Source organism: Passer domesticus, chromosome 1, assembly GCF_036417665.1.
Source record: "Passer domesticus isolate bPasDom1 chromosome 1, bPasDom1.hap1, whole genome shotgun sequence".
NCBI lineage: Eukaryota > Metazoa > Chordata > Aves > Passeriformes > Passeridae > Passer > Passer domesticus.
Window position 1 is genome coordinate 52,320,320 of NC_087474.1, and position 24,978 is coordinate 52,345,297.

General features: G+C 37.8%; 1 long non-coding RNA gene across 13 annotated transcripts in view; it reads right to left on the reverse strand.

Moving 5' to 3' along the window:
* LOC135300542 (uncharacterized) overlaps positions 1-24,978 on the reverse strand; it is a 197,586-nt gene that overhangs the window by 136,295 nt on the left and 36,313 nt on the right. The gene's annotated exons all lie outside the window — the stretch shown is intronic.

Here is a 24,978-nt window from a genome sequence, read left to right on the forward strand (position 1 = left end):
TGACTAACTGCTCATCTCTCCAAGATTCATGTTCACAACTGACAGTAACTATCTCATGTCCAGAATGTCAAATCATTGACTCTAAGGGAACAGAATAATGAAAATTTGTCTTGGGTGAAAATCTCATCACTATATTGTAGGTTTGAAGAATAAAAACCTCTAGAAAATAACAAAGTAGTAACAATCTGTTGTGAAGACTGCTGTCTGTAGGGAATGAGTTTAAATCATTTTAAACAAAAATAATAGACAGGGTGCAATTACTGACTGGCTGTTCTTCCTAAGATGACATATGGCACCATTCCTGACATCATAAGGCTAATGGTGCTACATGATTTTGTTTTGTTTTTTCTTGTGATATTACGAGAAAGGAGAATGTTTCAGTAAATCCCAGTGGATGTCTTACCTCTTGGATTTCTACTCATTGAGAAGCGCTGGTATATGGTGAAAATGGCAATGGCTTGCTTACAGACTGATGTTATTTTCCCAAAGCGTTGTCCTGACTTGCTTCCCCAACCTTACACTAGGCTGCTTTTAAAATGTCATTTTAGCATGTGTCTTTCATTCATAAAATCAAAAGCATGGTATCTTTAAAAAAATGTAATCCTGAAGAACTGATCTGTTTTGAATTCTACTGTTTTTCTTGTTGACAGAAAAATACATGTCTCTCAGATGGAACTACTGAGTCAAAGTATTTGATTGTGTTAATAGCCTTCATATGGGTAAAGGAAGATTAACTAGAAGAAATATATCTGTGCACAAAAACAAAACCAGGAGTTGAATATCTTGGGCGGGAAAAAAAAAGAACTCTGAAGAACTTAGGACCTATGTAAATTTTAGAGGTACTTCAAAGTCATTCTGGTACAGCTGAACTAATGAAACCTGCATCCTTACATATGCGTCCCTTTTGTCTCATGAGGAATTTCCCCTTCCATTAACCCACTTCCCTCCCATCTTGTCACCAACAACCTCGATAGTGTTTCTTATCCACCAGAGAGAGCATGTCACTTATCCAGAGAAGTGGAATCTGAAAGCCTTGTCAGACAGAGGTCACAACACCTGTTCTTCCTGCTTCATCCTTACTCCACCTTCCTTCAGAGCTCACTACTCAGCTCAACTGATCACCCCCAGAAATCTGCACAGACAGACCCGTCTTTGAGATGTCTATTTGCCTGCCAAGCCATGACCATAAGTTAAATGACAAAATTTGTGGCAGGAAGAGTGAATGATGGACAAGAGCAGAAAGCAAAGAGATTTAAAGACAAACATGAATAGATATACCAGTTACTTAATTCTTGTCTCCTTAAAAGGATAAGGAATCTAAAATAAAAATTAGATATCTAAACCAGTGAAGGGATGTAGAAGAGGCTATAATACATGACCACAGTCTGAAGGCTACCCAGCTGTAACACAGCAGAGATGAACATATTTATTACAACTTTGTGTCACATATAGAAAAAAACCTAAATGTGACTAAAAGGTTATTTCTTTCTATCCAGTTCAATTAAAAGGTATCCTCTGTAAGCCCACAAGCTAGATTTCCATGAATTTGTTTTAACTCAAGAATAAACAATTTCAATGTTACTTGAGAACGAGACTGGACTTTTCCCCTGTATTACTCAAAACCTGTTTCAGGTACAGTCTGAGGTAAGGAATATTAATCAGGGTGTAACTGGCTGATTGTATTTGGTAAAACATTTAATTGGAGGTCAGCATGGAACTGGGGCAGGATCTGAAGTCTCACTGCAACCATCCCAAGGCCATTTGCACACACATATGTGAAACTTTTGATGGCTGCTTTTCTTTGAGAAGTGTCCCTTTCATCAGTCAAAGACACTGTGCAGGAATTAATCAAAGTTCAGTGCATTATTCACCAGAGATGAAATTCTGGAATATAAACCCTTCCAGACTCTCTTAAAAAATCTTGGTCCAGCTCTCTATTAATCTATCAGACTCATATCAGTCTTTCCTTCCTTAGTAAAAATCCTCAGTGGCATGCTTAGGAACCCAACAAAAAAATACTAATTCCAGTCTGCTTGCATGAGCATTGGAGAGCATTGAGTATGGGAATGGAGGAATGAAAAAACTGAGAGTATGAAGTAAGAGTATGATAGGAGTGGCTATGCAATTTACCAAAATCCAATTTACCAGATGGTGTCAGAAATAGGAAAAGGAGGGAAGAGCATGGAAAAATATTCCCCAGCAGGACTTTCCAGAAGATTTCATGCTGCTAAGAAGAATAAAATGGCAAAATCCCCGGTCAGTGCAGAATTCATACTGTTTTTGCCAATAGAAATGTGAACACGTGTCCAGGGGCAGGGCATTTATGCTTAGAGCAGGTACTGATGCCAGTATTTTCAGCACTACGTTCTTCCCCATTAGAGAGGTTAAAATGTGAAAGAAAAAAAAACCTCAAACCTAACAAAACTGAAATGACACCACATTTAAAAGCCTGATTGTTATGAACTGTAAATATTCTTATTAAACTTTTCAAAATTTTTCTTTTGTTTTCTTTACAGCTAATGGCATACAATTTATGCATAGGAGCTACTGGTACTATTAGGGCCATTTATAATTTTACTACAATTTAATTAAAAATAAATAAATAGTCAAACCTTTTAGGTTGTAAGCCAGAGAGAAAGACACTTTTCTTAATGGCATTTAAGTGGTTTAGCCAACATTGACTGTTTTTATAAAACTGGCCCCTTTGTTAGAGATAATAATACTGGGAAAGACCTTGGCAGGTAAACCACACATGTAATTGTTTTTTAAGATTCACTGTGGTGTGGGTTTCTGTGTGATCTTTGTAAAACACAGGGATGCAAGGTTCAGTGTTTAGAAAGATCACTTCCAGCAGCTTGGACATGACTTTCTCACTGTTATTTCTGTGACATTTCTTGTAGTCAGGCATTTGCCCTTTGATTCAGTAGTCTTGAAAATGTGTTTGTTGCTTATTTTCGCAAGTTGAATTCAGCATGGTGTCGATGAGGTATGGAAGAGCTTGGTGTGTTCAGGACAGGCTGTCAAGTCGTGATGCTTCCATAGCCCTGAGCTGATTTACCTGTGTGTTGGACACAGGAGAACATGGCAAGAGACACTGCCACTGTGTCAGGGACAGCCTGCAGGGAAGCAAGAATTGTTGTGAGCCACTGGAGCCTATTTCATATTAACTACTTCTTTGGCATTAATAGGATGAGCCTGCTGACCTCCAAAAGAGAACACCCTAGGTTTTGCAGCACTTTGCCTGACCTCCCTCACTGCAAGGATTTTAGAGCTTGGCGATGCCTGGGACAGGAGAGACAGAGGGCAATCCAGGCCTTTTGATCATCAACTATTTTCTTGCCAAAAAATTATTAAGATATTATGGCGCATCACATGTATTTGAAGCAAAAATATGTCACAGCCTGCATATTTACTGATTCTTTCTATTCAACCTTTATGCAAGTAACTTTGTTTTCTTTTTTCCGAGTGTCCATTAAATGGGCTATTTAGTTTTTTGCTTTACAGGCTGTTAGTTTTACTTCTGAGTTATTTCCTTCAGGGAGATACTGTAACCTTTATCTAATAATGGTTGTTGCAAACTTTTTGATTCTTAAGGTATAGATCCTGCAGAAAAAGGAACTGTTTCAAAAATGATAACAGAAGTCAATAGCACAGCTCTTGCTCCCAGACAATGATAGATTTCTCAGACAGCTATCATTAGGATTATATTTTCTGAGCCTCTGGCTGCAGGTGATCGCATTTAATTTTTTTTAAAGGGTGAACAGTTCAGTGATTGTAAAAATAAAGTGAGAGGAAGTATAGGGAAAGAGGAAAATTCCACCTCAGGAAAAAAAAATAAAAAGGCTCTTTTCCATTTTAGAATGGCAAGACTTTCTAGAAGCAGCTAGAAAGTAGAAACCTGGGAGGAAAATAATCCCCAGCAAGAGGATTTCACTTCATTTTGATTTTGTCAAATTACAACACTTTGAAATTCTGATTTTGTGGATTTACAGTAAAATAGGTGTAACTTAGACCTTTTCTCAGGAAAATTCCAACTCAGGAAAAAATTCTGTACAAGCACACATGCATTTCTATTTTGGCTTTGTGAATAATTTGGTGAGGATACATAGTAAAGCAGGCAGAAATTAGACATTACTCATGTATAGATATGAGGCCTGGGGAACACTTCTTTTGTACTCCATGATGGCTTGATTCCAAGTCCCTACATTAATATTTCACTGTTCTGAGAGGGACAACTTGTTTTGGTGCCATTTGCAATTAAATCTGATTTCTTCAAGGCTTCATTAATGCACAGCAAACTTAGAAACAGCAGGGGCTTTAGTAATTTTTAAATATCTGTGAGTAGTTATGCAGAGCTAAAAGTGAAGCCCATCTGAATCTTAATTTGCATCTCAAAATTTATCAGCAGGTTTTTAACTTCCTTAAAATTTCTCAGGAAATCTCACAAAAGATCTTTTCTAAGCTTTTTGAAATACAAGTCTGAAAGTTTTTCTGTGTGGGAACATGCTTATGGATTTTACATTAAGGCAAACCAGAAAGCTCTCAACTCTACAGGGATTAATAACCTCAGAAAATAATAGACTGTCATGTGTATATTATTTACATGACATAGTACTTTCCACTGAGACTTCCATCACAGGAAGAAAACAGAACAAGTGCAAGTGAAATATTATAGGAAAGAACACATGGCAGCTGAAGAGTAATAATTCCTAAAGCAAGAAAGATGAAAGTTATTAATCAAAATTGTTATTCTCTTCCTTCTTCCCCACTCACTTCAAAATACACAAAATGATAAATTAGTAGCTTATCAGCATAGAAAAGAGACTTTCAAATTTGGTCACTAATAGGATATAGAAATGGATTCAGAAGAAAGTTTAAAGGTCTTAAGTGAATGTAAGTGTCTCCAATTTACAGTTTCTTTCAGTCTGCCACATGTGGAAATTCACTTGGAAAGTTCCAGAGATATAATTTTCACCCTCCTACACATCACCTCTCATACAGTTCACAGTTTGCAAGAATGTGAGGGACTAAAATGTTACCTGACATCAGTAAATGCAGACAGCCCAAACCAGAGCAGAACCTCCCCTATACCTCTGGGATAGCAGAAACCCATGCCCACTCACCCTACCCCTGTGAGAAAGAGCAGTTCAGGAGTATGAAGATGAGAAAAAAGACTTATGAAAAATGAGTTTTCAACCTCAGCTAGGCTGACCACTTGTAGCAGAGGAAAAGTGTTAGGATTGAATTATAGCAGTGATTTGCTCACTACCATGTTACAAACTCTTAAAGCAGTTCAAGGAGGAGAAGTGAGGGGATTTATCTCTTCTTAGTTTTTCTAGAACAGTAATAACATAAATGATGAAAGTCAATACATAAATTTTGCCTCAGGCCTTTTGTTCACCTAAGTTTTTGTTCTTCTAATGCTAATTTTTCTACTTCAAATCTTACCAGTTTACCATTTTCTTGCTACCATTCACATACAAGAATCAATCCAACTCAAGAAATACAAGTTTCAGGGGTTTTTTGTTTTCAGGTTTTTTGTGGGTTTTTTTCTTTGGAAGATGGACAGACCATATTTGGTTTTGATTACTGGTCTTTGAACTTATTTAAGTGCGGTCATTTTCTGAATATATCACTCTGTAAATATGTCATGGTAGGGTTTCATGTTTACTGTTTCTCAATGACTTCCAGATCAAATTTATTTGGTTTGAAACCAAAAAGATGGTACATGTGCTTGGTTTTGGGCTGGGGTTTGTTTTGGTCTGTTTCTCTTTAGGCATGTGAAGGGAATGGAAACGGAAGCAAGGTTAACCAGTATTATGCCATCAGCCACGTCTCTGAAAGTTAGGTTGTCTCATGCACTCTCTATGGCAAAGGATTTTGATGCTGGGATTTCACTGAGGAATCCATTTGTGATGTGCAAGAAAGCATTCCATAGTTTGCTCCCCTTAGGCCTGCAGGCATTCCATGGGCAAAGGGACTGAAATGTAATGACAGACTTACTCTCACAAGTCAAGCATGCATATGAAAGTGGTAATACAAATAGGGAATGAATCTGTTGACTAAGAACATGCCATTTTCACAGTCACTTTTTTGACTGTAACCACACTTTAAACTCCAGACAAAGCTCTATTTTTCTCTGCTGTGGCACAGCAGATGTGAAGCATTTAAAACTTTTTAACAGAACCCAATCTACAGCTAAATGACAAAACCCTGACAAAATAATCCTTAAATTTGTACCCTTGGTAATTTTTATGTCCTGTGACAGGGTCAACAATCTTGATAAATCAAAATTCTCACACTGGAAAAACCAAAACAACACCGAGTCATGACTCATTAAATGGTAAGCGAGCAGATGTCTCCATGTAGTCTGTTTTGAACATCAAAAGTTTTAAAGATGCAATTTAAAAAATACCTCAGCTTCCCAGCTGTACTTGCCCTCAACAATACAGTGGAGGAAGAGACAACATATGGGGTTTGGTTTCTGGGAAATCTCAGCTGCCTTCCAGCTGATATGCGTGTTTCTTCAGTTCAGGGTGGAGTCTACCTCCCTTTGAAAGTGTCATGTATTATACCTCCCTTAAGAAGTGAGGCACTGGGACATGGAACACCTCAGGAGATGGCTGCATCTCACTAAAATAAACATGCCAAAAATGAGCTTCTGTGGGAAAAGGAAATTAGCAAATGAGAAAAAAGGTCCCTCTATCTGCTAAAAAACAAGAGACTGTTTGGCTCACAAGTAATTTTTCTTGACCTAACAGAATACCACTGGCACTGCAAGCATCATATGTTAGTCTGTCTATGACAGCTACGTTTTTTTAAAGGTAATAGGCCCAGATTCCCATTTTACAATGCACCCTGGAGACATGAAACAAATCAAACTGGCCATATTTTGCAATAGTTTCTTGGCATGGTCCATGTGGTAATTAAAAAATTTTAATGGAAATTGCTGCCACAATTTGCAGGCTTCCTTAATCCAGCTATGCTATCTGCAGCACCTCCAGGCACTTGTCTTGTTCTCATAATACAAAATCAACAATACCATGGCAGGACTTGAGGGGATATCTGATGATGATGATAACTTAGAAAGGAATGCCAGTATGAAAACTTGCCTGGTGTTTGGCATGTTTTTTTTTTTGTTTAGGTTTTTTGGGGTTTTTTTGGGGTTTTTTTTGTGTTTGGTTGTTTGGGTTTTTTTTTTAAATTTTATTTTATTGTTGTTGTTCTTGTTGTTGTTGTTGTTTTGGTTTTTTGTTTCAGTTTGGTTTTTTTTCCATTTATCTTTTTTTTCCCCATGTTGTTTTTTATTTATCTAACTATTCTTTTACCAGGAAATATCACATGGACAAATGAAATCTTCTGCTGTGAAGGTATCTGGGCCAAGTAGCTCTAAATGATTTTAACACAAAATTAATTAAAACAAAAAAATTTAAACACTATAATTCTAAACATGGCCTTCAACTACATACATGCCAAACTACAGCAATTGCAGTGCAATAAATCAGTGTGAGATATATACTAATGAAGTTAAAACCTGATTTTTGCCAGGACAAGGGCAAAGCTCTCTTAAATATTTTGAAACTGCAGTCTTGAAATGATCAATTATCAACAGACAGCTGCATGAAGGTTTTTTAGTTTGTTTTGTTTTTAATGAAATTTAGCCCTTCATTGCTGTACTTGGAGTTGGTAACTACCATTTGTTTGGTTCTGACTTGAATAACCCAACATGTTACTTTCTAGTTTTCAAATTCTCATCCTGTTCCACTGCCCAATTTTCTCTTCCTCCTAGTACTCACGTCAAACCTTTCAACAGGAGAAGTGCACAATATCCTCCTGAACTAATTCTGTGTATCAGTTTTATGAAGACTGAAAAATCTAAATTATGTTATATACTCTCCTGTGAATACAAAATTCCATGTGGTTCTTGTGTTTATTTTGTACTGGATACAAAAGTCTTTAGCCCATTCATATGAGAAATGTCACACCATAATACTGGATTTGGAGTATTCAATGCCTTTTTTAAATGTAGTATCATTCTCGGGAGGTGCTCGAGAGTGAAGGGAGGTGGGCTGTGAGGGCATGTAGAGGGGGAGGAACACAATCCTCTAAGAGTCATCTACATCTATTTTCCAGCTTATTGCTATTTGCCTATTAGTGGCACAGTTCTCCACAGTGGTATGCTGCCCATCAAAGTGCAGTGAAGTATAACATAACAAGCCACCCTTCACCTCACATTTTGCTTTCTGGAGGGCTGCAGTTTCACAGAGGTCAAATCTCTTCTGAGAAACATGCTCCAGCTTTGTTTAACACTAATGCTTATCCATCTGGTGGTGTACACTGTCTCTGTCTTTCCACCTCTACAGAATATGAGTGCAACCCCAAATTCCCCAAAGAACAACCTGTCTGACAACAGCCTCAACTCATCTTTCAGACTCTCAGAGATTTGCCGTGTATGGCCTCTCTGTCCAGCTCTCTAAGGCAGCACTGCTTCTGCCTGGATCCCCATTCCCTTCAGCGAGACTGAGGCTGCTCTCTGTCAGCCGCGGAGGATGCTGACAAACTGGAGCAGGTCCAGGAATAGGTAGCTGCTGACCTCCTGCCACTGCAGGTGGGATGGCTGTGAATCCACAAGCATGCCTGGCCCCATGGTGCAAACTTGTTTGTGTCTAGGCTGTCTTTGAAGCCCATAGCCAAGTTACAGCAGAGATCACCTTTTCCCCTATACTGCCCAGGGCTGCCTCAGGTCTTCTGCTGTTTCCCTGGGTTACATCAGACAGAATAGGCAAGGGGGCTCACCAGGAAATCCCCAGCCTCTCCAACATGCTTCACCTTACAGTGGACTGGAGAACTGGCTCAGCACAAGCCTAGGATGGTGATCAATGTGGGTCTGTTTGCTGAAGCCTTTGCAAGAAGGACAGTAGAATTTGGGGAACTGAAGAGTTTAATTCAATAGCCTTTGCTCAAGACTACTTAATGCTTGCTTGTTTTAAAACTCCATCAATATGTATTCCACAAAAAGTTTCTGATATTATTCTTGTGCTGTATCTGCTCTATATTATTTGAAGTAACAGATTAAACACAAAGCAAGTGGCAGGCAATTTAACCTTCCTCAGCAGACAAATACTGTTTATCTTATCATGTAAATTATGAAAACAGACCTAGAGAATTTGGCATGGGAAACTTAACACACAATAGGATAAATAAAGCTTTAGAAGAAAATAGCAAACAGTCTATCATTAAGACAAAGGGGTGAAGGGTTGGATGACATGCATTTGAACTACCAGTGTCCATATCAAGACTGTCAAACTGAAGATTTATAATCACTTACTGCTGTCTTTCTTTAATGTTAATTGTTAAAATACAGAAACCTGAAAGACTGAAATTTCCTGAAATACTGCTTTTTAATTTTTTTTTAAATTTTTGCACTTGGCATCTCTTTATCCGAATAAAGGATGTGTGAATTAATTAATCACATTAATTTTTCAAATCCTCTGATACCACTAGTTTGAATTAAGTGTTACTGGTTTCTAATTGCAATCAAAAGAACATACAAAGAATGGAACAATCAAGATATCACAGAAAGAAAAAAAAATTAGAATATAATCAGAGTTCAGTGGTTAGTATAAAAAAAGAATATAGACTAGGAGGGAAGAGTGAGAACAAGTTCTGTAAGAGTAGAACTCAGAGAGATTTGTATCATCCCCTTGTGATAGAGTCAGCATATGGCCCTTGATTAAATTCCTAAAATAATACTGACAACACTGTACATGTTCCTCATACTGCTACTATGACAAGCAGTCCGGGCATGAACCATGACTGTGAGGCCCACCCTCAATCCTAACCTGTCTTAAACACAGTTACAGTACACCTTGAAGGCACTTGACACATTCTCCACCTTATTTTCAAAATGTGCTGTCTGAACATGTGCAGCCTTACAAAAGGAAAGCTTCAAACTTCTCAGCCACGTAGGCAACACAAAATTTTGCCATTCCGTGGGTGAAGAAAAAATCAGAGCCAAAATAGCTCAAGGCACTAACTAGGATACATCAGCAGCTTGGGAAATATGGCTACCCAAGTCCAAGGCCAGAGAGCTCAGTCTCTTGCACAGACTTATGTCCTTCAATAAAGACAGACAACAACCCATTCCTGCTGTGATTTTGCCTTCAAGAGTCTGCTTTCCTTAAACTAGAGCCTACCTTCCTTGAGCCTGAAAAATTCCTGCCACAGAGTTGCTCTTTTAAAGAAGTACTGACAGTTGAAAGCGTTTTGTGTTATATTTAGACAACAACATCTCAGACCAAAAAAGCCTCCATGACCATTCTGAAATCTTTTAAATATAAGAGAATCTCCTATAGCCAAAACCTGAGGAACAGGGGAAAAGGGGAAAAGCATGCCTACCAGGCTGGATCCATGCTCACCAAGTGAGGGTTAACCCTGAGCTTCAATAAATACAATTATTTTTTCCCTGCCATGGCTGTGAGATTCCTACAGAAGGATGGCTCTGTCTTGCAGAATTTCTGCAGCAGCCTGGATGCAATAGGCTGTCATGAAGAAGCAACCCTTGGTGTGAAGGTGAACCAACAGGTAAAACACACCCTCTGAATAGGTCAGAGCACACTGACCAGCTGAGGTGAGCAAGAAGCTGCCACAATGTTATCAGCTGGTACACCATGCTGGGCATGTAGAAATTTGAAACTACAGATGGCTAACTTTTCTTCCTGCCAGACATGTATTTTGCAATGCAATATATGAAAACAGGCCTTTGCATTGTATATGCCCTATTTTATGTAACTAAGAACACAAAAGCAATTTGTTGGCTTTTTTTTGTTTGTTTGTTTTTTTGTTTGTTTTTGGTTTTTTTAATTTTTTTTTTTTAAACAATTTTGGCTAATATCTGCATGGAAACAGAAAGCCTGATGCTCAACTCACATTACCTTAGAGTGCAGAGTAGGACAGCAGGTCAGAGCAGTGAAACTTTTGAAAAGCGTGGTTTTATTTGTTAAGTTGATCCATTCCAAGCTTCAGAGGTGGGCAAAGGTTTGATAGACTTTTCTTAAGGTTTCATATTAGTCTTCAATGAAATAAAGACAGGCTGCCTAAATGGAAAGCTTCTTGTGGTATTCCTATTCCTGTATATATATTTTCCCTATAAAATGCAAAAGGGGAAATAGAACTTGCCATAGTTAACACAGACACACTACTCCCATACACTCTGGCATTTTGATGTGGTACTGACTTAGAGGAAATCATTGCCATAAACTCCTCTCACAGATGATTAAACAAAAGAAAGATTATCATAATTTCATTTGATGTTTGAAATTAAAGGTTTTGAAAAATAAAATGAAAGACAATGTTCCCTTGCAGTTTGGAGACTAAATAAAAGCATATATAGTTTTACAACATATGTACTTAAAATGGCAAGCCTTCATTTCCTAAGCCTTTATTTTATATATAATTTATGAACATATACAGTACTGCAGATTTTTTTAATATAGCAAATGGTTAGGCCAAGAACTCTTTAAATGTAATAAAGCAAAAGCGAAAAAATGGACAACATATGGAAAATCCACAGTCTGTTCCATCTTAACACTTTGGTCCTGTACCCTCCTCCTGCAATTAACTTTTATCTGAAAAGGACAGCTAGGAGTTAATTATTTTATATAGAAGCTGACACAAGCACATCCAGTACAGTCCACTGATGGATTTATATAAAAAAAGATTCCCCATGCTTAGGGTTAGGGATGGTATGTGAAATGAAAAAGTAATGTCTACTTTTCCATAGCTTATAAATGGTCTGAGTAATCATTATATGCATTTATTTTTTCAAAAAGAGAGATCTTTCTTGTTTTGATTTCTTTGGTCTGATCCCACTTATTACTGCTGTATTTGAAACTCTACAGATATGGCATTTCTGTTACTGACTGGACATTTTTGAAATAGTACCACAATCAGGTAGATCACATTGTTGGCAAAAGCTTTGGCACTGAAGAGACTCAACAAATAAATTTCATCACACTGACCCTGTACTAAACAGCAACTTTATGTGGATAACCTAATGGGAATAAAAGTTGAGAAAGAGCTATTTCAATAACTTAATCTCTGTTCAGTTCATAATGCAAAGACATTTCTGTTTCCTTTGCTCACAGTACTAAAAGAGTTTTTGGGATACTGTAATCCTAATAAGATGGAGAGGGCAATGTGGGGGGTAGGGGGTTGCTGGAGGGAGAGGAGATTCCACTCAAATTATGTTCCATTTAAAAAAATAAAAAAAGAAAAATAAATAAAAGGCCAAGTTTTCATCTTGGAAATTCTCAGCCTCAGTTATGTGAGTGCAAAAAGTAACTTTTATTTGAAGAACTAACACTCACTTCTTTGTTAAGAAAACTTAAGGCACTACCCACCAGACATGAAGGCTCCTATGTTATCAGCAAACTATTTCCTGGGTATATGTTCACCCTTTCCATGCAGCTTGCTTATTTTTTCAACTCAACCTAACTCAACTCAACTCAAAAAAAAAAAAAAGAAAAAAAAGAAAAAAAAAGGAAAAAAATGAAAAAAAGAAAAAAGGCAGTGCAAACAAATTCTGTAACACTGCTGAATGATCTGTGTTTTGCTGCAACAACTACTATATTGATGTAATGGAAATTTCATAGGTGTCCAGTTTTGCAGAAACCAAATTGGAAAAATGCCAAGGGGAACCCTATTACAACCTCAAGAGTTCTTTCCAAGGGCTCTCCACAGTGCTGCTGTCTGCAATCATTTGAGAGCAGTCCCTGAGAGGCAGAGACAACATTCACAGCTGAGCAAAATAACCTGGGAGGAAGAACATGAACCTCCATTCTCCTATTAATGGTTACCTAACCCCTTACCCACAAATGTAACACCAGTTACAACTGCAAATTCAGCATTGCAAGCTTGAGTTTTGCATGATTATGCTCTCTGTGCATCTGCCTCTTCTCCCAGTTTCGAACTTTTGTGCTAGTCTAAACTACGTTTTGGCAAAGATGGAAGATTATAGGACTTGAAAAGACACCAGATTTTTACAAATTTATGGAAATTCAAGCATGGAAGGAGAGCACAACAGGATTCTGGTCATGCCTGCACTGCAAGGACAACCACAGCAGCTCCTAGAAGCTCTTTCTTTCATGCCCAGAGGATCCTGCAATATTTGATACCTTGCACCCTACTGTGAAACACTAAAGGATACTAAAGCAATAGGGGTAGAAGAGGGTAATGGATACACAGGGTTCAGTTCCAAGGAGTGTGAAAAGAATACTGCATATACTGTGAGAGAGCCCTTCAGGACTACAGAGGAAGACAGGGTTTTGCTGTGGACATGGCTTCCTTAGTGCCACAGTTTACAGTACAAATTGTCTTCATATTGGATTCCCTTTCTCCCCCATAAACATTTTTGTAAGAGCGAGGGTGGAATGGCTAGGAAGGAAGATTATACAACAACCAAAATCAATTGCAGACATCCCATGTGGGAAAGTATTCTTTTCTATAATCCTGGGGGTCATCTCAAGTAACAAACAATGCAGTGATACAGCAAAAAGTTAAATCCAAAGGAACAGAGATAACTGGAACTGTAATAATGCCACATGTAGCAGGATGAAGCAGTTTTCACTGCCCAGTGTGGCTGTAAAAACTGCTTGTCAGAAGCTGCAGTGCTCAGGGATCTTCTCCCCAGCAGCCCCAATATCATGGATTGCTGTCTCCATAGCATTGTCTGGCAGCATAACCCAGTGCTTGCAACAAAGTTCTACTTTCTACCCTCCTGCATGAATCTCATTGATTCCCAGGAAAACAAGGCAGAAACCTAGCATCCACTGACAGCAAGACACTGCAGCCTCTTCTGCAGTTTCATATTCATCCTTTTGGAGTGGCAGAGCAAAACCTCTGCAGAGGGGTCGGGCCTCAGGTGTCAGGGAACTCTGCAGACCTTGGTATGATCACAGCTACAGAATGGCATGGAGAGCAATATTAATATGAAAGCCAGGTGGTGCACAGCTTTTTCAGTTGTGCTGTTTGCCTTTGGGAAGGGTAGTATTGGAAAGGATGCAGAAGACCTCTATCCCTCTCTACCCCGAGTAAATCTTTCCTGATTTCTGACTTCTTTTAAAGTACAATGCACCTTTTCATGAAACTGCTCTTGCAAACCAGCTATTTAGGATGTTATTGTATGTCAAGATACAGTGCAGTGCATAGGCCATGTTAGTTTCTACAGGACTAGAAGGGGAGATGAAGGACTCTTATGAGAAAGGAAGCTATTTTTGAATATGGCTTTAGTCTACAGATTTCATAGACTTAACTAGCAGCAGCCAGTCATGGCTTTGCTATTTCATCAAGCCAGAGCTTTAAACACACCTATGCATTTCACCAAGTTTTGTCCTTGATAAAGTCAGCTGTCCATGACGAGTGTATGCAGATATTTAACCCAACCCAAATGCAAAAAAACAAAGGGCTGTTGTAACAGAGTAAATGCTTCTCTCTGTAGCTAGCCTTTGCAGTTTCAATCACTTAGTCTCTAAGCTCATTACCCTGGTAAGGTGTCTAGCAGCCAATAAAAAGAGACCAAATTTAAGACAGCCTGCAAATGCAAAGTTAGCTTTACTTGAATACCCGGTGAAAGATGTGCCCAGGCAGCCTGCCATGGTGCACTAGCAGAACAAAACAAAAACAAAAACAAAGTTTAAAAGTTTATCTTCTGGAAGCCTTTTGCACCCTCAGCAATGCCTTTGTTTTTCAGGGCCTTTTCAGCTGGTCTTGTCCCACTAGAAAGACCCCTACACAATCAATAAAATACTTTCTCGTAAAACCCTGAGACATAATAAGGCCTCAAACCTCAAGTTTTAAAGAAACAATGACAACAAAGAGCAAACAGACAAAAGAACAGAAGATTGGGATAAGAATATCAGCTACGAAGCAAAATTACGATGGTTAACATTTTTAAAATATCAGTGAAAACATTCAATTGCAACAATGATTTTCATGTTTGTTTTCTAGCACCCCCTCTCCAAGAGATTTTTTTTTCTTTTCACTTTGGCTGCTCAAGACAAGGATTTTCCCCTCAACTGCTCACTCTTTCACTCAGTCTTCAGTAAAATGTCAGCAAACAATGGTCATTTGGTATCTGTAAAAGATAATGCAGGTGGAAAGGGGAATACTGAAATTCAATACCTCCCTGTAAAAACTTACTTTACTATCAACACTAGATAACTTTTTCTCTGCTAGAAACCTGACCTTGTAAATACACTTATTAAGACAGTGGTAAGGGAACACCTATCCAGCTTATTTGGATAAGTTATCAGCAGGTCTTCCCTCTCATAAGACAGAAGTTTTCTGGAAGGTAAATACCTGACCCAGCTTTGCAATGGCATCTTAAGAAAGTTTTTCTCTGGATCTCTCAGTATGAAACAAGTGAGGTTGCAAGAGAGTTAGAATGGGTCCTGCCCTGAAGTGCTGGACAATAAGAAGAGGCATTATTTACCATATTCACCCTGAATGAAAAAATTTGAAAAAAAAATCTGGATTCACATGTATCTCAGGTAATCCAGTAATTTGGAGTGATGAAAGATAAATCAATTATGACCAGAATATTAGTATGCATGTGTTCAACCACTGCTTTTTAGAAGAAATCAGCTACTGCTTCTTTCTGAAAGCATAAGAAATTCCACTGAATTCAAAATGGCCCTGCATTAAAAGCTAACCAGTTACACAAGCAAAGAGGCCAGTTTTCTAGCTGTATTTATATGGACAGCTTTTTAAGAGATCCCAGAGGCAAAGCAACTGAATAATATGTACGCAGTCAGAGGCAGATAATGCATATTTGTTGATAAAGCAGCATAGCAAGACAAGAACAAGAATTTAAAACTTCTTTCAAAAATAGAAAGCGGTTAAAAGCCCCAAGTGAAAGATTAAAAAACCCCTCTCCAAAACCAAATCTTATTGTTAAAGTCATATAAAAACTTAGTAATTCTTGCTTTTCAACAATCTTCTTTATAAGGTATCAGTTCTGAGACACACTATATTCAAGAAATAAATATGTCAAGTATTTTCACTGTTTCCTGAATTTTTTACATACCAAGACAACTTCTAGTTTTAGACAAAGATTACAATCTTTTTTTATGTACTAAGTCTTTTGATACTCATTCATTTGGAACTTTGACAGAACCTCACTCTGTATATTATATTAATTATATTATCAAATGTTGTAATGTACTTACAAATTGTAAAACCAAAATCAAACTACCCCCTGACAAACAATGAGTTATCCCACATACATTGCAATGCCACAGTACAGATTATGATACAAAATCGACTGCAAGCAATAGAAGCTAATACTGGGAAATATAAGTAATACCAAAAATGTATGTATTTTATTAAAAGGAGTTGAAAAAATGATATTCTGAATGATGCCATAATACATTGGTCTTCTTGAGTAAATAAAGTCAGCAAATAAAAGCAATTTGTTATTTATTCAGTGGGTTATAAACAGGATGCAACCAGAGGGATTTACACTCACTACTGTAACCTTACTCCTGATTTACACTCAGGAGTAAGGTTACAGTAGTGAAGAAGTGCAGCAATTGGTTTCAGTCTGATATATGTATTTTTTACCTAATCTGTTTCTGAAGTACCATGTAGTGGTAAATACGTAAGGAAAAAAACTGTTATGATGTTATTGTCTATAACATTGCTTTCAGAATACATTTAGAGTCAACTCTTTGAAGTAACCAGATCCATTTTGTTTTGTTACTTTTTACAAGTGGGGCAAAGCTAGTCACTGCCAAGTTATTACTCTTTTTTCCTCCTAATAAATCATATAAACTGACATATAATAATAACCAGAAATACCACCTCGGAAAGGGACAGTGTCAGGAAAGACCTACTTGGTATTTTTGATGTCTCTTAGTATTGCAGAATTTGCCTGTCTGAGCAAATTGGAGTTTCTGTATTCAAAAAAGTACTATGTAGTTTGCTTTCTTTTGTAGAAAAGCCTTTTATTATAAGACAGTATGGCTTAGTAGTCTGGAGAAATAGAGATAGGCAAATTTTTAAAGGCAAAAGATCATCATGGAAAATGAGGAGTAAGTTCAGTGAAGCTGAAACTCTATGGGAGCATACCAGTTCTCATGGGATTTTCTAAGGAAAAACAGCCTTAGAATCCCAGCGTGAAACTGTGAAGATCAAGGACAGACAATAGCTCTACAGGTGGTTTCTGGGGATGTGAGACCTGACTTCAGAGCTCTTTTTCAGCTAGTTGCTCGCATACTATGTACGACTTAAATTTGGGCCTGTTATGGGCACTCACTGCAGCCCCATTTAACATTAAAAAAATTCAAGCCAAGAAAGAGCTCCCATAGCTGCAAGAAGGAGCCTAGGAGAGCCCTACTCTGGAAGAGCCATCATGCATGAGACTGGTGAAAGACAGCACAGAGCTGGATGTGTCCCCAAGCTCAGAGGAGTTGGCTGATCTGCATGTTTGTGCTAGAGAATGAATACACCCACACCTTCTTTGCAAGATGGAAAACTTTTAAAGATGTTTCCTTCCCTCCCCTCCCCTCCCTCCATGCCACATTTTTTATGACATGAAAATTTTCCTAGAACAGAAAATGTATTTGCTGCCTAGCTCTTCATACTCCATTTCCCCCCCAGCTCCGTGCCACAGCTTATACAATCATTGTTGAAAACTATTACTTCTAAAAACAGTTCCTACTCCTATGACAAGCCTCAATGCAATCTGTGGTATGTCCTAAGTAAGGACAGTTTTTGTGAACAATGGCCAGAGGAATGGGGCCCAATGTGGACATTTTGTATGTGTGCAGCACTTTTTGCAAACAAAAATAATGAATTATCATTACCAAAAGTAGCTAATTTCTGATAAAGTTAGTAAAATTCACTGTTTACTTCTACTTCATCTTTAAGTATTTTTTGCTTTGTAAAGAACTGCCTTGAATTTCTTTCCAGCTAGTTCTGATCATCGTTGTCTAAAAAAAAAAAAAAGAATTTAAATACCAGCTCCTCATTTCTCACTGCTGGTATTACATCAGAAATGCATACTCTTGACTCTTTTCATATGGTTCAGCATACAGAAATACTGAAAAAACCCTCTTTGCAAGGAGCATTCTTGTGTTGACAGGAAAATTGACAATATGACCTAATAGGGCTTTTCTATCTTTAATTTCGCTGAGTCTACTACTCCTGTGAGGAAAAATAACTTGTCAGCAAACTTATTATAGAAGAAAATATCACAGTAAAAATACTTACAGAAAATAGCCCACCAATTCCTTGATGTAAGATATGAATGTATTTATTATTGTTGCTTATTCCTAACTGAGAAAAATATGTTCCCATATTCTGTACAGTCAGAAATCTCAAGTAGTAGCAGAAATCAAATAAATCTCAAATCAACTCTCAAATACATAAGAAATTGAAGAAGTTCAACCAAAACTTTGTTTATTTACCTTCACAGTACAGTTTTTATCCTTCTAGACAAAATTATACATTTTGTAAAAACATGTAATTCAAAGATAAATGAGTAATACCACTATTTTACAATTCCCCTATGCACTACCTTTCTTGTGGATTAAGGTCACTCTAGTACAATCTTTTCTTCAATTCAGATAAATTCTAAAAGGCAAAATATCCAAACAGTTGGAAATACCTAAAGAGGTGTCTTTCAGACAAACATCCAATCAGAAACCTGGATTTAGCAACACAAAACTCACAAGAAAGGGCATTAAATGCTGGATCCTGCCCATAACAGTGTCTCATCAACAGTTACCTTTAGTATTTTACTTATTTCCTGACATTAGGACAGTGAAGAGGAGAGCAACAAATCAGAATTATACACTGATATATATATATAACACTACCCACAATGACAACAATCCTTTGACAATCATTTCTGGCAAAACAAAACTCCTTTAGGTAGAAAGGACGAACACAAGTTCACCCTCCTTGAAATTTTTCTGCTTGCTATCCATCCACAGACAACATTATCCAATTTTTTTCCATCCTATTCTCCCGTCTCCACCGAATCTGAATCTCTTTTTGTGTACAGCAGCCAAAGCTATGGTATCTTTCTCAGTCCATCTCAGTTATGGGCTCCATTATCAGAGAATCATAGAATAGTAGAACACTTGAGATAGAAGGGACCCACAAGGATCATCAAGGCCAACTCCTAGGCCACGCACAAGCTAACCACAAAAATCATACAACGTGTCTGCGACCATTGTCCAAAATCTCAAAACGAGAGATTATATATGATGATCTCTAATCAGGATATACTCTCTAACAGAAAATAAGATTTGATTTTCTATAATGCAGCACTTAATATGTGCAGTCTATCTCATCTTGTGAATTCATGAAGTCCTGTTGCATCAGTATTTGTCTGAGAAGCTAATATTCCTCTTGAATTTGTTTCCTGAGGTTTTGGGGGTTTTTTTGGTTGTTTGGTGGTTCTGGGGTTTTGGTCTTGGTGATTTGGTTTTGTTTGGGGGATTTTTTTGGTTGTTGCTGTTTGGTTGGTTGTTTTTTTGGGGTTTCTTTTTGCTTTTTAGCATTGTATTCTCAATTTAGATTCTAGCCAACTGAATGCATGAAGAAGGCAATGAAATACAGTCCTGTCTGCTAATGTGATTAATTATCCATAACGGTTATTGAAGAGCCATATTTCATGACTATAAGATCCTTCCCGTGTTTATCCCATTGCTTGGGGATTACCACAGCAGTATATCACTGATAAAATAGTCACAAGCAACCTAAAAATTTCTCACATTAATTACAAGAATCTACAAAATAGTTTCTATATAAAATCTATACAGAAACTGTAACACATTCCATTGTACACTTGGCAGGTGTTGGGTATGATTACAATGAGTAGCATGTGAAATTGAAGTTGTGTTCACAAGAATAGTCAGAATCAACAACTTAAACGTGTGAGATGATATGAGATAGAGTCTCAATAACTGCCTCAGTGAAGTTCACATGCATGTTTTTAGCAGTGTAATGTGACCTATACTGTATTCTTTAAGATTTCAAAGTAATCATTATGTGTGGAATATGTTAAACTATCAGCCAGCTCCATAAAAAATCCCCCCTCCTTCTTCTTACACATGCATTAATTACTGTGAAAGTATATCTCCTTGAAAAAGTATCTTGAATACTACAACATTATTTTTGGCACTTTATTTTTGCTTTGAAGTAAATTACAGAGCAAGTCCTCCACATTTTTTCCTCTCTAAATCAGTCATGTCTGTTGCATTTACATGGGATCCAAAACTGAGGAAGAGTGAAGGAGAGGCAAAGAAGAGGATAGTTGATTGTTGGTTTTACATACACAATCTAAGATTCCAGGATTATTCTTCTTCAGCTTTTTTTTTTCTTTTTTTTTTTTTTTTAACTTAAAGCATCAAAAATATTCTATGTATCTGGAGATGCAGATACAGGTTGCCTTCAGAAATGAGGGCAATTTCAAACTCCAGCACAGGCAAAGTCTGTATCTGTGTGGAGTGGCCACCCCATTCACAGCTGTGAGTGCACCTATAAGGCAACAGGGTCCCAACTGCAGGTCTTATCCATGTCTTTGAAATGGTGTCATATATAGAGATAAAGGCTCAGTTAGACAGTACATGGCTGTATTAAGACAAAAATGTCCTTCTCAGGCAACTCAGGGGTTTTCTTCACCTGCATTTTCTCTTTAGGATTCAGTGAAAAATATCATTAAGTTTTTTAATTATGGATCTGTAATCTCATGTCCCCACAGGATAAAAGGCAAAACAACAACTCCACAAACAAACAAAAACCTCTCCAACTTCAGATGAGAACACAGAGAAAGCAGGTAATCTTTCTTCTGCAAACCACAGAAAAAGTCAAACTTTAACACACATGGTGATACACCTCACTGTGGAATAGTTTTTTTTTTCCTTACCTTGCCTTCAATACTAGTAAAATATACAAATCCACATTAAAAAAAGGTAAAAATTAATTCATGCACTTAAAGCATTAAGAGATGGAGTCCAGAAATTTATGGGAGTTACTAATAAAGCACTTTTCAGCTCAGATATGTGTAATAGGACTTTTGTAATTCACAGTACTTCTTGCTTAACCACTTGTGAGTTACAGACCTTTATTATTCTGTCAGGATTTAAATATTGTCTATTGTCCACAGTTAGTATTCTGTATCTATAAATATTTTTTCTCACTTTCTCACTCCTTGTTTTTTAAATGAACATATCTCACTGGGCACAGATACTAATAGGATAAATCATTAATAATAAGTTTTCTCTTACACTCGAAGAGATTTTCTAATTTTTCTGTATTTCAGTGCCATACATGTCTTCCAGCTATAGCACTATTAGCTTTCAGCTAATAAACCCATCTATGAAAGTCCTATTCCTCTGAGCAAGGATTGTAGCACACTGCATTAGGCAAGTGTGTCTGCTCTGCACATAGGGAAGAAAGCTTTCTTGCCACACACACATTCATATATGTGTTCCTCTACTAATACAAAATTTCAAAGAAGAATCTTGGGATAAAATATTTCCCCATATCCATCCACCACAGGTAAACTGATCTATGAATTAGTGATGCCCAAAGTTGAATTTGCCTTATCATTGAGTCCACTTCATATGAGAATAATTTATTACATGGGGGTCTCTGACGTCATCTGACTGCTTCAAATGTGGAAAATAAAACAAGTGTCTATTTTGCATCCTGGTAATTTAAAAATGGGACAATCTACAAAAATTTTGTGGCAGGCTGTGCATGCATGTGTTGGGAGTGGTCGGCCAGCTCTTTATTTTCTTCTGTATTTTCTTCTTGAAACACTACCTTTTGTCCATAGCCAGTATTGTTTCAGGAGTGATTTTAATATGTTAAAGATGGGCTTGCAACAAATGCTCTCACCACTTTTTAATTATTTCCACTGGATTTCAAAGCAGTCATAATACAATTTACAAGAAAAGAAGATTTCTATAACTGTTTGAGAAAGCTTTATCTGTTTCATCATGGACATTTGGAACTTTAGCTGTATAAGCTTGTATTTTTTACTCTTCAAAGGAATGGAATGATTAGGAAGACAATTAAAAGGTATATCTGAGAGAGTGTCAAATCATGATGTGTCAAAATTAGAACCAAAACCCGAAACAAGAGTATGAAATAACAGAAAGCTCTAAGGTAACAACCAGGTGAAAGTCTGCACTATTTGTGGAAAAGTGATGAATGTACTGATACAGGTAATCATTACATAATGCAGGTTAATTAATATCACATCACTGACTCAGAGCAGATGGGTATCAGCTTATCAGAGACCTACTATACTGCCTTTTCCAAATAAGGAGAATAGCCAGTAAAAGCATGTGACATGCAGCACATCAATGCCTTAAATTGTAGAATATTAAAAATAAATTTTGGAGAATTAAGTCAGCAAATAAGATGAAAAAGAGCAAAACAGAAGTGGGTTTAAAAAAGAGAATCATGTGAAGGGAAGGGAAGACATACCCTATCTCTTGAGGAGGGCCAGATGCCCCTCCATTGCTGAGCTGGCTAGGAGTTTGCAGGGAGCCTTTGGGGCAGGGCTACCTCCACCACTGGAAGGGAAGTAGAGGAGAGGATGCCAACCTTCACTACCCTCTAGTTTTATTTCCTGCTTTTATGTATGATGGTCCCTTCAGGAGTTTTGGATCCACACACTACTGTGCTGTTACTTCCCTGCTAGCTCCCAAGCTTTCTTCCCTGAGAAGGTTACATGCAAACATATCCAGCCTCTTCAGATCAGCTTCACCTTCTAGACTACTGCAGGGTAGAAGGTGAAGCTACGCTCCAGTAGCTTCACCTTCCACAGCACATTTTTTCTCTCTGACATGGTTATTTACAATGTATATGTACTCTCCATCCTCTAGATCACAGCAGGTGGATTTTCCCTAGTGTACAGGTTAGCATATATTTGTGATTGGGAAGATATTTTTTTGCTTAGATTTTCTTTCTATTGTGAAGAAATCCAAAGTGCTAATTATGCCAATAGCTATTGTGATGGCACTGCTATATTTCTAAACCAAAGGCCTGTATAAAAACTCAAAATCTAGGTGCAAGGAAATTGGTTTAGAAAAATAAAATTATTAAGAGGTAATATCTCTTTTCAACCAATTGGCCTGAGACTGGGAAGAAAGCAGATTCATAAATTAGAGTTTTAATTTATACTGAACTCAAGTAAGACTACTTTAGGATATATCAGAGAGAGGATCATTATTCTGACTGTGCAGAGTTTATAGACTCCACATTTTCTGGTCATATGGCCTAACTGCTGCTACTGACATCAGGGCTCGGAGGAAGGGTAAGCAGTGACTTCAATGAGAATAAAGCTGGGACAGTAGCAGATGCACCTGAAAACTGTGGTTTAGTATAGATCATCTAAGTACAAGTTAAACACTACATTGAAACAAAGTTATACTTGACAAGGTGTCAGCTAAGGAAGACAGACCAAAACTAAAGCTGGTTCACCTAGAGAAGAGACAAGGACAGGGGGCAATTAATTTAATTTAGTGAAAAATTAAGTCAAATAAGCATAATACTTCCACCTGGCAATACTTTTTTTTCGGGTAAGGTTCATAAAATGAAAGATTGTAGGCTTCCTTTTTATGCAATGTTCTAATTATCTGAGGACACTTACATACTTAAAAATCTTTTCTAAAATGTAAAAATTTGCAACTTGCAAATGTAAGATTTTTTTTTTCAATGAAACAACATAGATCTTGAAATTGAAATTATTAGATTTAATGGTTGAAACACTTCCCTGCAGAAGCTTTTGGTCATGGTGTATGGATGAAAAAAGATGTATGCTTTGTTATTAAAATGCATGTATACTTTTTAAGTTTTTTATCAACAAATTTTAAAACATTTACAATTATTTAGAATATCCCAAAACCTCGTTTTTTATTGATTTCAGGCTGTTGTTGTTTGATCAGGAAGTGAGTTTCTGGAAAAGTTGTGATCAAACCAATCAGTGGCCAGATTTGAAATTGGTACCTGTTGTGGCCACTGGGGACCTAGATACGCCTCTGAGAACACACAGAGGTTAAATGCAGAAGATTCCCAGAGGGACTTGCTCTTTTGAGTCAGGTGGTGAGTGGAGTCTGACCTCTCCCCTGCCCAGCTGCGTCTGGGTGGGGCAGGGGCAGGCCATGCGGCCTGTGGGGAGGCCAGAGCCCTGCAAGGAGCAGGGGTAGAAGAGACCTGGGATGTTTTGGGCAGCCCCCCCAAGAGAGAGTGATAGAGACTGTACTGGCTTGAAATTTGATATCTTGTGCCAGCACCATGGCCAGGAGAAGAAGGGAGGAGGAGGGGGGGCAAGGTGCCGAGCCACGGGCAGACCGTGGCTGAGGTTTTAACCCCGTAAGTGCTAAAACAACAGAAGCTGTAAGAAACACTGATCCTCCCCAGCTGAGAATTGAGAGGGGAAGGAGGATGGGCAAATGAGAAGAAGGCTTGAGTGAGTGAAGAAATACCAGCAGATAAGAAGTGCCCTAAATGAAGAAGATGATTGGAGTGGCCTTTTGGATGGACTTTTCTCTTACATAGCCACGAGACAGAACCAATTTCTTCCTGTAATGTAGAGACTGCACCTTGGGGAAGGCGGTTGGCCCAAAGCCAAGAGTGACTAAGCCATTGTGAGAAGTAGAAAGAACAGAGACTGATGGGGAGGGTGTGGTGGAGCCCTCTGCCTTCAGTGAAGGTTCTCTGTTCCTGAGACCCCCAGACCCCAGGGGAGTAAATATAGGAGGGACAAGTGTCCCAAATAGTAAGAGGCGGCCACTTCTTGGAACTAAGCAAAGCATTCTTAAGAAGACCTAAAAAGCAGTTTAAATCCATAGACAGTAGTGAAAGCACTGGACATAGAAGAAAGATGGTCACCACGGCAAATTCTCTCCGGGCGGCTGCCACGTGTGACATAGAAGCACAAGAAGTTCCAACTGT